This window comes from Eubalaena glacialis, chromosome X, assembly GCF_028564815.1.
Source record: "Eubalaena glacialis isolate mEubGla1 chromosome X, mEubGla1.1.hap2.+ XY, whole genome shotgun sequence".
NCBI lineage: Eukaryota > Metazoa > Chordata > Mammalia > Artiodactyla > Balaenidae > Eubalaena > Eubalaena glacialis.
In genome coordinates this window covers 129,727,616-129,740,241 of record NC_083736.1, presented here as the reverse complement: position 1 = coordinate 129,740,241, position 12,626 = coordinate 129,727,616, and the positions used below count along the sequence as shown (strand labels likewise).

General features: G+C 38.9%; 1 pseudogene; it reads left to right on the top strand.

Moving 5' to 3' along the window:
- The window catches only part of LOC133081923 (heat shock-related 70 kDa protein 2-like), a 60,934-nt pseudogene extending 49,555 nt beyond the window's left edge, over positions 1-11,379 (top strand).
- The last annotated feature ends 1,247 nt before the right edge of the window (positions 11,380-12,626 follow it).

Here is a 12,626-nt window from a genome sequence, read left to right as displayed (position 1 = left end):
TCAGAATGGAATGGGAGAGGCAAGGCAGAGGGGGTGAAATTGACCACTGCCCTGGAGTTTAGTGATTTTACCTTTGCGATACAGGGGACTGTTTAACCATTTGTTTCCTCTACTCTGAAATTGAATTTGTTATAATTTATTTGGCTAACCTCTAGATCTCACAATTTGGGCTTTCAGAGCCCCTTGTCTTTTCTTTACCTTTACCTCGAGGTTGGATTTTGTTTGTGCTATTTTGGCTAATCTGGAGGAGAAGAGGCTTTTACTTTGTAACGGTCCGTATGGCCTCATCACTTGCTGTCCTGAAATGGGAAGCACTCTTCTGACATAGACAGGGTTACTTTGGACGCCACAGGTCTACTGTCATTAGGGGAGGGCCCTTCCCTTGAGCACCTAAGGGCTCCGGAAACTCCATATTCGTTGTCTGGTCTGTTGCCTTCCCCGTGCTTTGCGCTAGTTTACTGTTTGGTGAAGTCTTTATTTGTCATTGCTTTTAAAAATTTCCTGTTTAGTTTGTTTTCCAGATTTTCAACAGGCTTATTGTTGAAAATCACCTATAACCCCACTATCAAACGAATGCCTCAATGGTCATTTATTTAAATTCTATTTTAATGGCAAGCAATATTGCTTTATAGGGAAGGCAAGAGAGCTGGTTTGTCTTTGCTGCATGTGCTAAATTAAACAAGTGATTTTGAATCTTGAACTAAGGATAAATGTCTTGTCTAGGAAATGACAGTAATCTTGTGATTTTTGAAATGTGGAACAGCTTATTAAAATTTTATATAAGCTCCTTTTCAAAGAATATTACATATTCTGTTTTTAGAAGCTGTATATGATGAATGAATAAAAGTGAATCAATAGGTTTTAGGAATTAGTTGTGCACTTGAAGTGAACAAAAGAGAATTTTTTTTTTTCCCTAAACAAATGTGTATTCTTGGTGCCAACTAAACTAGGAATTTACGGATGGGAAAAATGCCTCAGGATGATTCCGTAAATCCTTTTACCATGCAGATTTTTCTCCATGGAAATTTCACAGTTTCTTTAGAGGGAAAGAAATTTACCTTGGTGGAGAATATATATATATATTCCTTGCAAAGAATAGAACATTCAAGGTGTAGTAATGAGATCTATCAGGAACCGTTACCTCTAGCCAGTGGGTTGATGCTTGGCATTGCTTAGGGACTTGCATATAAGAGTTGACTTAGCAAGTTAAATTCATTTTTTTCCTACCAAGTGCTTGCTTCTCCCATATAACCTATTCTTTTTTTCTTTCCTCTTAAACATTTTTAAAAACTTATTGCCAGTATGTAGTGTGTTTTAAAAACGAGTCACTTGTCTCACCCCTTGTCTTGGTTTCTAAGATGCACTCTTCAAAGTGTTCTATTAAAAGATTTCAGTGCAATTCACATGGAGATTGTAGGGGAGCAGAATTTGCCACCCCAAAATATGTCTCTTTGGGATATTAATTATTTTAACCTGGTTAACTTCTAAGAAACAGCAGACAAGGGAAAAACTCTGAAAACCAAGTAGGGGGTCACCCTTTTGAAAGAAACATTTACATTTACAAGGGAAATCTCTGTTCATAAGGGTGTTTTCCTCTCTATACCAAGAAGAAAATGACTAAATCTCTGGAAATTTATCAGTGGAGAAGGCATGGACTTAAATCTGCATAACAACCTTACCCTTGTTTACTGTGCTTTTCCTGGTCACCTCTCATAACTGGCTCCCTCACCCCCAACTTCTTCTTTTGTCTTTAGCTGGAGATGGTATTTAAGGTGGTGGCTTGGGCCATTTTGGCGAGTTACTCAGTTCTCCTGGGTCTCTCCCAAGTATACATGTTGTTAAACTTTGATTTTCTTATTAATCTGTCTCATGTCAATTTAATTCTTAGACCAGCCAAAAGAACCTAGAAGAGTAGAGGGAAGTTTCTTCCTCCCCAGCAAAATCTTTCAAGATCTTTGACTACTGTAAGAAATATATATGAAATTCAAGAAAATGCTTAGCCTCTGAATATCTTATGAATAGTTATTTTAAAATAATAATTCCCAAATGAATTTCATGTTTCTAAATTATTATATTTAATAAGCTATTTTTATTTGTACAATTTATCTCATTGTAATTAACTTTTGGATCTACATTTATCTGTTGGTTCCCGTTTGTTTCATTTTTAGTCTTCAGACTTTTTTGGCTTATCAGAGAATGTTTGAATCAGTATTTCCATAAGTTAATGGTAGGAGTTTTACAAACTACAGAATGCAAAGAGAGCAAATTATCCTTAAAATTGGACAATCCAAGGATTATTTAAAAGATGTTTCCCTTGTAAATGCAATGGAATAATGTAGCAATTAGAAATGAACCATATAAATGTGTACTCCAATTGTGAACCCTAGAAAGGTGACAGTGTAATGAGATTTGACAGCATGTAGAAAGGTGAAAACTCATTAACAAGCTAGGATCTGCATTAAAAATAATTGATTAGCATTTTTGTATTATGTAAGAAGATGGCTTAGCATTTCAGGAGGAGAGCGGCAGTTGTGTGGCATTTAAATCTATTCTGAATTAAAAATGATCAGTTTAAAAAAATTACAGAAAATTCTTATGCAAATGAAATATAATCAAGCCATGCTTCAGACTCATTATGCGTGATTGATATGCACTGTAACTTGCTTACTAATTTAAGGAGCAGAGGAATTCCAGTTACCTATCGTATTGTGGATGCAGTGCTGTGCCTCACTGCTGGAAGTGATATTAAATTTATTATGATAAACGGTGTAAACCAACAAGTTGGGTCCTTATCCAACTTGACATTTATGTGAAATGATAAGAATTTCTTATTATCCTGAAAACCTTAGCTTCCTCATAAATGTTGAGATCTTTTGGAGATTCTTAAAGATATCAACATCAAGAGCATGAGAGAGAATATAGGTAATAGAGAAGAGTACTTTGTAATGCCTTTAGAAGAAGACTTGTTGACCTAAAAGTTTGTTTATTAGTGATCAGTAATTAGAGAGTTCTCTAATGTGTTCCTTCAGTGAGTTCATGTCTAGTTGTGAGAAAACTTGGTCATGAAATTGCAAATTGGGCTAACCTTGCAAACTATGAAGTTATTAACGTGCCCACATTTCTCCCAGCTTCCAGAGTTTTAACAATTTTTAAGTGTATCACAACCTACAAAATCCATACTGGTCAATTTCAGCAATTCTTCATCTAACTTTAGGATTTTGACAATACTGATTGGTTCAGGATAAAAGCTAAAGTTGATACATCAAGTCAGTGTTTATTTTTTTAAGTTTTAAGAAGACAGATTTTAAGATGCCCTTTCTGATACTGCTTGCATGTTGGACTTACCTTGGAAATCTATGATGTTAACATCCTCAATTTTCTCAGTTTTCAAAGTTTTTAAAATTAACTTTTTAGTTAATATTTTTTAGGCTCTTTTTTTAGTTAAACACACACACACACACACACACACAAACAGTGGTTGTTTCAGGATAAAAGCCAATGTTGGCATACCAAAAGTGTTTCTTTCTTATTTTGTAAGTTTTATGTGACAAATTTTAAGATGTCTTCATATTAATGATATGTAATTTGTAATTTTAAAGGCTTTTGTAATTGGTAGCATTTTTCATTGGTATTTTAAATGATACTTAATTTTTATGATTTTGATAGTAATATATTTTCACAGTAGAAAATTTGGAGGACAGAAACATATGAAGGAAGCAAAATCAAAAAATTACCTTGAAGGGGAGCAGAATATGTCACCCCCAATCCCAAATATGCCTCTTTGGCATAAGGATTATTTTGAGCAGATTATTTTTTAAGAACCAGCAGATTTAGGAAAAGGTCTGAAAATCAGTAGTAGCAGTTACCCTTTGGTAAGGGACTCTTCCATTTATAAGGGAAATCTCCATTTGTAAGGGTGTGTCCCTCTCTACTAGGAAGAAGAGGGTGACTCTGAAATTCTAGAAAGTCTTATCAATGGAGAAGGCTTGAACTTTTCCTGGGTCTCTCCCATGTGTAAGGAGGGATACATGTTATTTAACTTCTGTTTCTTTTTCTCTTGTTAATCTGTCTTTTATTACAGGGGTTGTCTCAGCCAAGAACCTAGAATGGTAGAAGGAAAATTAGTTTTTCTTCCGTATAATATATAATATTGTAATTCAGAGTTAACCATGGTTAACATTTTGTTATATTTCCTTCCAATCTTTCCAGTATGAGTGTTCTTCAATGTTCATTTAAATCCAGTAGAGGAGATGGGTTCAAGATGGCAGAGTAGAAGGACGTGCTTTCACCCCCTCTTGCAAGAACACCAGAATCACAACTAACTGCTGAACAATCATCGACAGGAAGACACTGGAACTCACCAAAAAAGATACCTCACAGCCAAAGACAAAGGAGAAGCCACAATGAGACGGTAGGAGGGGTGCAATCACAGTAAAATCAAATCCCATAACTGCTGGGTGGGTGACTCGCAGACTGGAGAACACTTATACCACGGAAGAAGTCCACCCACTGGAGTGAAGGTTCTGAGCCCCACGTCAGGCTTCCCTCTCTGCCCCCGCTATTATCTGGGCAGGGCTCAGCTCCTCTCTGCCCCCGCTATTATCTTCGTCTGGGAGGATCTGTCCACAGGGGACAGACTCCAGCCGCTCAGCCTGGGGCCCATCTATCTCCTGCCTCAAGTCCACATCAGATATGACTTTCCTTTCCCTTCTGTGTGTACATAGGCAGCTTCTCCTTTGATTTCAGGCTCCAGGTGAGCGTTCCGTGCAGTGACTGGATGGGCACAAAGGGCCTGCATCCCCACTTCAGCACGTGCTCTGATGTAATGGTGTTTCACTTGGCAGAGTGCTCTTGTCTGTATATTAATAATTATATTCATTATGATATTAATAATTTTCACAGTGGCCCTGTCTACAGAGTAAAAATCCCATCTTCGGGCAAGTCAGCTGGACCTCAGCAAAGTTAAGTGACTTGTATAAGCTCAGGCCTCTCAGATGTGGTGGAGCCAAAGCCAGAATTTCAATTTTTCTGATCCCATTACACCACGTGGCGGGGGTGGTGGTGTGTGTGTGTGTGTGGCTGTGTGTGTGTGTGTGTGCGTGCACACACGCACGTGTAGGTGTGCTTGTGTGAAAGTGTGTGTTTATATCCTCTTCTGTAGCTGAACAGCAGTTACAGATATTTTCCTTTTAATGTTTTTCTCTCTTGCAAATACCCATGCAAGTTTAGAATAGAGCATTCTTTGTCTTTAAAATAATATTATCTATTACTTACGAATACCAAACTTAAGGGAAAGGAATAATACAGTGCTGACCTGTGTACATACCACCCAGCTGAAGAAATAAAACATTACAGTTAAAGCCTTTGATGTGCCCTGCCTGATCCCATTTTCTTCTCTGCCCTTATAGGCTATACTGCACTTTTCGTATAATTTTTAAATGACCACTCTTTTATATATTAACAGTTTAGTTTGTGTCTAAGACTAATCGCACGTATATGTATATTCATATATATGTATGTATGTGCATATATGTATATAAGTGCATATATGTATATAAATGTATGCTTGATGCTTCTGAAATTATAATTAAGATCAATAATAATATATTGCATTTCCATAGCAATTTACATTTCCAAAGTACTTTGAAATATTTCATCGCATTTTACTTTTATTAATTGACATGTGTGCCTTAGTCTTTGGAACCTGCAAAGTCTCTGAAAGTCGGATAGATATACATGTGTGAGGCTGGGTAGTGCAACATAACCGCTTTAGATATTCCCATATCCTAACCCTTATGCAAATGCTAGAGAATAATGCTTCAGAATTCTCAGTTCTGAGTAGTCATTAATGTGAAGCGATGGGGTAGTATTCCACTTTTGAGTTGTAATCAAATGCACCATCTATATGCATAAATACATGTTAATTCATGACGTTATTATAGACATAAAAAGTTGACATATATTTGACTTAGGAGCAACACCTGCAGGTTTCTTGGAACCTCTCGACATTCTTTACTGACAGTTCTCACAAATCAGATTTTCTCCTATGGTTCCTTTCCTATTTCTGGTTAGATCAAGCTGGATGAATTATCTCCCTCTGTTTCATTCCTTAGTTTTCCAGAGCCACATTTTGCTCTGGGAAGGGGAGAGAAGAGTCAACTGATTTTCTTCCTCAGACTCAGAATGGGTGTAGTAATTTTCTATAATATATTTCAGGCTGTTATTCTCATCTTCCGAAGCAATTTATTACCTTTAACCTGATTTTTATCCCTAAGGCTAAATCATCATTTTTATATTAGGGATAACACAGCTGCTGGGGGATTGCATAAAGGACTGAGGAATAGTCAAACTGGAAGAAAAGCAAAGTTAACCCTTGACCAGCTGGTATATACTAAGTAATGTCAGAAAATGAATGCTATAGGGTTGTAGCCCCAGACTAGCCCCTGGAGGGGGGAGATCCAACCTTATTTATTAGCAAATTCCTGTGGGTCTCACGAGAGAATTCACTCTTGGCAGTGTAGGGAGTAATGACAGGTCCCGGATGAAGGCATACAAATAATCTGTTTTTGTTGCATGGATTTCTTACATTACCAAATGCAATACTTATGGTAATTATGATTTTTTAGAGAACCGGATATACCCATGAACCTCAAAGAGATGGATCTGTTAGTTAAGAAATACCCAACTGGCGAAAGGAATAATACAGTGACTACCTGTGTGCATGTCAGCCAGCTGAAGAAATAAAACATTCCTTATAGTTCATGGCTTTCACTCACCATTTCTGCCCTTCGGAAGTCTGAAAATCTTCCATTTGAACTAAACGCTCTCAGGCAGTGGGGGCTATGAAGGAGATGATTTGTTCCACAGTTAGCATGCCGCTTGGGAAGGTGGGGTTTAATCCTCTAGGGATCTCCCAAGTTCCAGAGGAAGTAGAAGGCTCTCAAGAAAGAGGACTGGGGAGCAGTATTCCCAACCCAGGCTGCTGTGGCCTAGAGACTTCCAAACTTGTCTAGCAACTTACTTGTCAGATTTCAAATTGAGCTTTCCACTTTAGGTTGAATATTGGGCTAAAAGCTAGCTGACATATTAACTTAGAAGATATTTCACTAACAGCTGCCCAAAGAGACTAAATATTTACCACACTTATATTTTTATAATATAAATATAAACTAATAAATATAGACTAATATATTTACCACACAATATAGGATAAGGAAAGCAAATTAAGGAAAGATTATAAATGAAACTAGGTGTCATGTCCTGATTAAGAAAATGTAGTCCCTCCCCCCACCCACCCCCGGCCCAGTAACATGGGATTATTTTGGCGCCATAACCCAACAGAATACTTGACAACATTGCCATGTAATCATTCTGCAGGAAATCGGGCTTGGCTGAGTCTGGACTGACAACATGGTGGCTGGTATAAACTGTAGTTTAGCTGACTACTTAGCACTGAAAGTAAAAAATAAACATGTAATTCCTGAAAACAAGGGATGGTTTATGAAATAAACATTTTCTGCTTTAGAAAAAAAGCTTTATGAAATTCAAGAGGGTTTTGTTTTTAAAACATTACTTACTAATTGCATTTAAGCATAAAAATAACTCTTATGGTTTTCTTTCAGCCTGCTCCATACTGTTGCATATACAGTATTTAATTAGATGATTCATTAAATTTATGAATGTTTTCAACTCGTGTTCAATATAACTTATTAAATTTTAATTTTAAATGACGCTGTAATAACCTCTTTGGGAGTCATCCTGCTTAGGCTGGCTGTGTCTGCAGACATTCACATATTCTGCCTGTGCAGCTAGAGGGGCTGCATACATGGACAACTCAATGGCTTTCCTTCCCTCTACTCTCTACCTGTGTTCAGCCCCGGTATAACTTAGCAACTTTTCTCATCAACTGATCAGTGATCTGCACATAGGAGGTAGTCAGCAAATGCTAAGTGATGCAACTTTTTCTGTTTGAGCAGCCAGTGTAATCAAATGAAGTAATTGCAAGATTTTAAAAAGTCAGGTATCCCAGTTCTGTCTATAAGTATCTGTGCAATCTAGGGCCATCCCTTGACCTCTCTGGGTCTCAGTTTTCTTACCCGTCATCCAAATGGCTTAGACCCAGTGGTTTCTGAAGACCAGCCCAGGATTAACCTTCTCTAGTTCCATGTCCCTCCCCTCTCATCCTGCCTACTATCTCAGATCCATCTTTCCCTCCACTGAAGACACTGCTCTATGACTTACCTTAGTGTCCTAGAGTTAAGTATTTGCTGTGCTTGCCATTTTTCAGATTTATCACCAACTTCTACATTGCCATTTGGAGAAAAATAAAAATAGCTTTTCCCTGTAAACTGAGAATGTTGCTACATATTTGCGATCTGGATCATCAAGTGAAATATTCTTCTGGTTGGGAGTGGCCCTTGCCTTCCTGCCCTCAAGTTTCCTGGCTACTTCCATTTAGTGCTTTGATGGGGAGTCATGAGGACCAGCTACCAGATCTCCATCTGCCACCAAATCCCTGTGTCACCAAGGGCCAGTCGCTTCCCAACTTGCACCTCAGTTTCCCCAGATGTCTAATTAGGGACCTTTATTTGATTATATCTAGAATCCATTATATTCTGATTCTTTATGAATCTGTGTTTTAGGGTTGCCAGTTATTTAAAGACAAGAAAAGTCAGGAGAACTTTTAATGAGCACATACTGTATGCCAAGATGGTAGGTATACTTTAAAGGTAAGGAAAGTGAGGAGCAGAGTGGTTAAAAAGCATGCCTAATCATTAATAAACTAACCAAGCTGCAGATGGCAGAGTCAGGACTTGAATCTGTGTCTGTCTGATTCCATAAGCCATACTGGCTGGAAAGGTTAGTTGGATGTGTTTTATTTTATTTATTGTATTTGGTAGATGATAGGGAACAAGTTTTTAAGCAAGGGTTAGTGTGATTAAAGGCATAATTTTAAAAGGTCAGCGTGATGGTGTTCCTAGAGGATAGCAGCCGTATTTAATTTCTCCCTTTACTTTCAGTATCTAACACAGTGTTTAGCAAATGGCAGTTACATAATTGATGTTTATTGAATGGAGAGATGGATGGATGAATGATGGTGATGCATAAGTCATGAAATCAGAGAAAGGAGAAATACTAGTGGTAGTGCTACTGTGATAATCTAGATATGAAGTAATAAAAATTTGAACCAGAGTGGTGGCAGTGGGACAGGACACATGCAAAGAGGAAAAATTGACTGGACCTAGAAACAAATTAAATGTGGGCACGAGAGACACCAAAATGGCTCCAAGGGCTTTTGAAGCCTTGTTGGTTGCCACTGATGGCTTGATATCATCCTCAGAATTCTGGTGGTCATCTTGTAATCAGGCATCTATTCACAAATGCAGGGGAAGGCTGCAAACAATAGAAGACAAGTGGAACACATTACCATCTGAATGAATTGTAAAACTGAATGCATTTATATTTGAGTTTGACCCACATAAGGACCGCAATACAGCAAACAGGAGGTGCTGGAGAAAATAGAGGATATAGGTCTCATGTAGAGGTTCATTGCAAGAGGCTGTAGTTGACACTGATTTCTTTTAAACTATTTCAGCCTCACTTACCCCCTTCTCTTTCTTTACTCAAGACGTCTCCCTTTGGTATTGAACTGGGTACCGCTTATTCGCGATTAGGGGTCTTCCAGCATGGAAAAGTAGAGATCATTGCCAATCACCACGGCAACTGTACCAGTCCAAGTCGCTCTCACAAAGTGAACACCTCATCGATGGGGTTGCTAAGAACCAAGAGGCAATGAACCTCACCAGTACCATCTTTGATGCCAAGAAGCTGATTGGGTGCAAGTTTGATGATGCCACAGTTCAGTCAGAAGGAAGCACTGGCCTTTCCAAGTGATTTGTGGAAAGGGAAAGCCCAAAGTAATTGTAGATTATAAAGGAAATAATATTTTTTCCCCTAGAGGAAATCTCTTTCATGGTTCTAAGCAAGATGAAAGAGTTTGCTGAAGCCTATTTAGGGGAAAAAAAGTAGAAATGCAGTAATTACTGTTCCAACCTACTTAAATGATTCACAGTGTCGGGCCACCAAGGCTGCAGGGATCATCACTGATCTTAATATCCTGGGAATCATTAATGAGCTTATTGCAGCACCATACTCCATAGCTTGGATTTAAAAAAATAAATCCCAAAACATCTGAAGCTTTAAAAAAGAGAAACATGCTGATATTTGACTTAGGTAGTGGCACCTTTGATGTATCTATCTTAAACATCCAGGATGGCATCTTTGAAGGAAAATCCACAGCTGGTGACACACATCTGGCTGGGGAAATTTTTGATAACTGTATGGTGAATCACCTGGTTGACGACTTCAAATGCAAGCGCAAGAAGCATACGGCCTCCAACAAGCAGGCAATGTGCCGCACCGAGGCTGCATGTAAGAGGGCAAAATGTATTTTGAACTTCTTTGCTCACCCCGGGCTTGAAATTGACTGGTTCTATAAGGGTGTGGATTTCTACCCTTCCATTTCCTGAGCCCACTTTGAGCAGCTCAGTGCTTATCTCCCCCGTGGTACCTTGAAGCACGTACAGAAATCTCTGAAGGATGCCCAACTTGACAAGAGCCAGGTTAATGGAATTGTGCTAGTGGGTGATTCCACTTGTATCCCAAAGTTCCAGAAATTGCTGAAAGATGTCTTGAATGGAGAGGAGCTCAACAAGACCACCCACCATGATGAGGCCACGGCGTGTGGCGCAGCTGCACAGGCAGCTCTTCTCACAGGCGACAAATCAGAGCATGTGCAGAGAAGCCCGTTGATGTTACCCCTTTCCCAACAGGCACTGAGACAGCAGGGAGGATGTGACATCCCTTATCAAGAGAAACACCTCAGTGCCTCCAAAGCAGACCCAGATGTTCCCAGCTTTGACAACAAGACCACTGTCTTAGCAAAAGTGTATGAGGGAGAAAGGGCTTTAATGAAAAGAAACTGCTTGGCAAGTTCGTACTTTCTGGGATCCTCTAGCTTACTGTGGTGTTCCTGACATCCAGGTGACCTTTGACAGGGTCACCAATACCATCCTCAGGGTACCTGCTGCAGACAAAAATGCTGGCAGGAAGAACAAAATCCACATTACTAATGACGAAGGCTGTTTCAGTAAAGATGATATTGACCAGACTGTAAAAGAAGCAGACAATGATGGAGTAGAAGGTGAAGTCAGTAAAGATCGGGAAGCAGCCAGAAGCACCGCAGAATTCTGCGCCTTCAGTGGCGTGCGGATGGTTGGAAATCCTACTGGGAGACTCCATTTCAGTCAAGAAGATAAAAGGAAGGTTCTTGAAAAGTGCCAGGAACTGTTAAACTGCCTCGAATGTACCCAGAGCTGAGTGTGAGTGTAAGTGGGCTTCACTCCGCAGTGGGATCTGGCCGCTGGGGCTTCCCCAGCACAGCCGAGCCTCGGGTTAGTATCAGGGAAGTGGGCTAACAGTCATTCTTTGGAGAGACTTTCCTGGTCTCCACAGTCATTTATGCAGTTTCAATATTTCATGCTTAGTTTGCAGCATCAGTGTGTATGTTTGAAAAAGGACAGATTCAAAACTTAATGATAAATATTTGTAAGTTTATTCAACATTTTAATATTAATGCTTCTACATCTTGTGGGTTATGAACTTCATCACATATTTTCACACCTGCAGTTTGTGTCTGGTGACTAGTTTGGGAATTAGCACTTATAAAATATTTAAACACTTAACTTTGGTAGTAAGGAAGAGGTTGTATTACCATATCACAGTCTCACCACTTTAATAACAATGACCACTTATGAGCAAATATTGTGTCTGTAAACTTGTATAAACACTGTGCCCTACTCATCTGTGTACTACAAGAGAGTTTACTACTTGTAGTCACATCTTCTGTGTATTTCTTCAAAAGGGCTTCATAGCCCACTGGTGTCTGTGTCTCTCAATTTACAGAAAAACTACAGTCCTTCTCAGGTCCAAGTTGCCATTTGCGGTTTTAAGTCTTCTCATTGTACGTTGCTTAACAAGGGCTGGAATGTTCTGTGTTGCTGCTGATGTTTCATACATTGACTTCTATGTAAAAACATAGAAGACATATTCTGTTGATTTAAGGAGGAAGAGATCTGTTTCTCACCCTTCATAAACTCAACACAATTTCCATGAAACTATGGTTGGAATCACAACTTATCACTGAATCTTATGGTATTTGTGAGTTTTAGAAAAGAAATATTTCTTTGTGTATCACAGTTATGGTACCATAGTTTTACTGTCGTTCTTAAGGGTAGGTCAAGACCTAAAGGAGAAGAATTGTTGTTTTCAGCATTCAGGTCAACTCTACTGAATTACATGGGATTCAGCGTGACGTGGATTATTGTCATTGTGACTCACAATGGCCTGCTTGTGTTTTGGGGCTGCCTGACCTCCCCACTTAGTCTCTTCCCCATACACTTGATGGACCGACTTCTGAGATGGAAAGTTACCTTAACATTGGCTTCAGGAAAGCCAGAGAAGGAGGACAACTGTGTCAATATCATTGTTGGTTTTACATTATAAACATTGTGTTCACCGAGCTCCTAGTTAATAAAGAGTATTGAGCCCTTGTCACTTCCTATAAG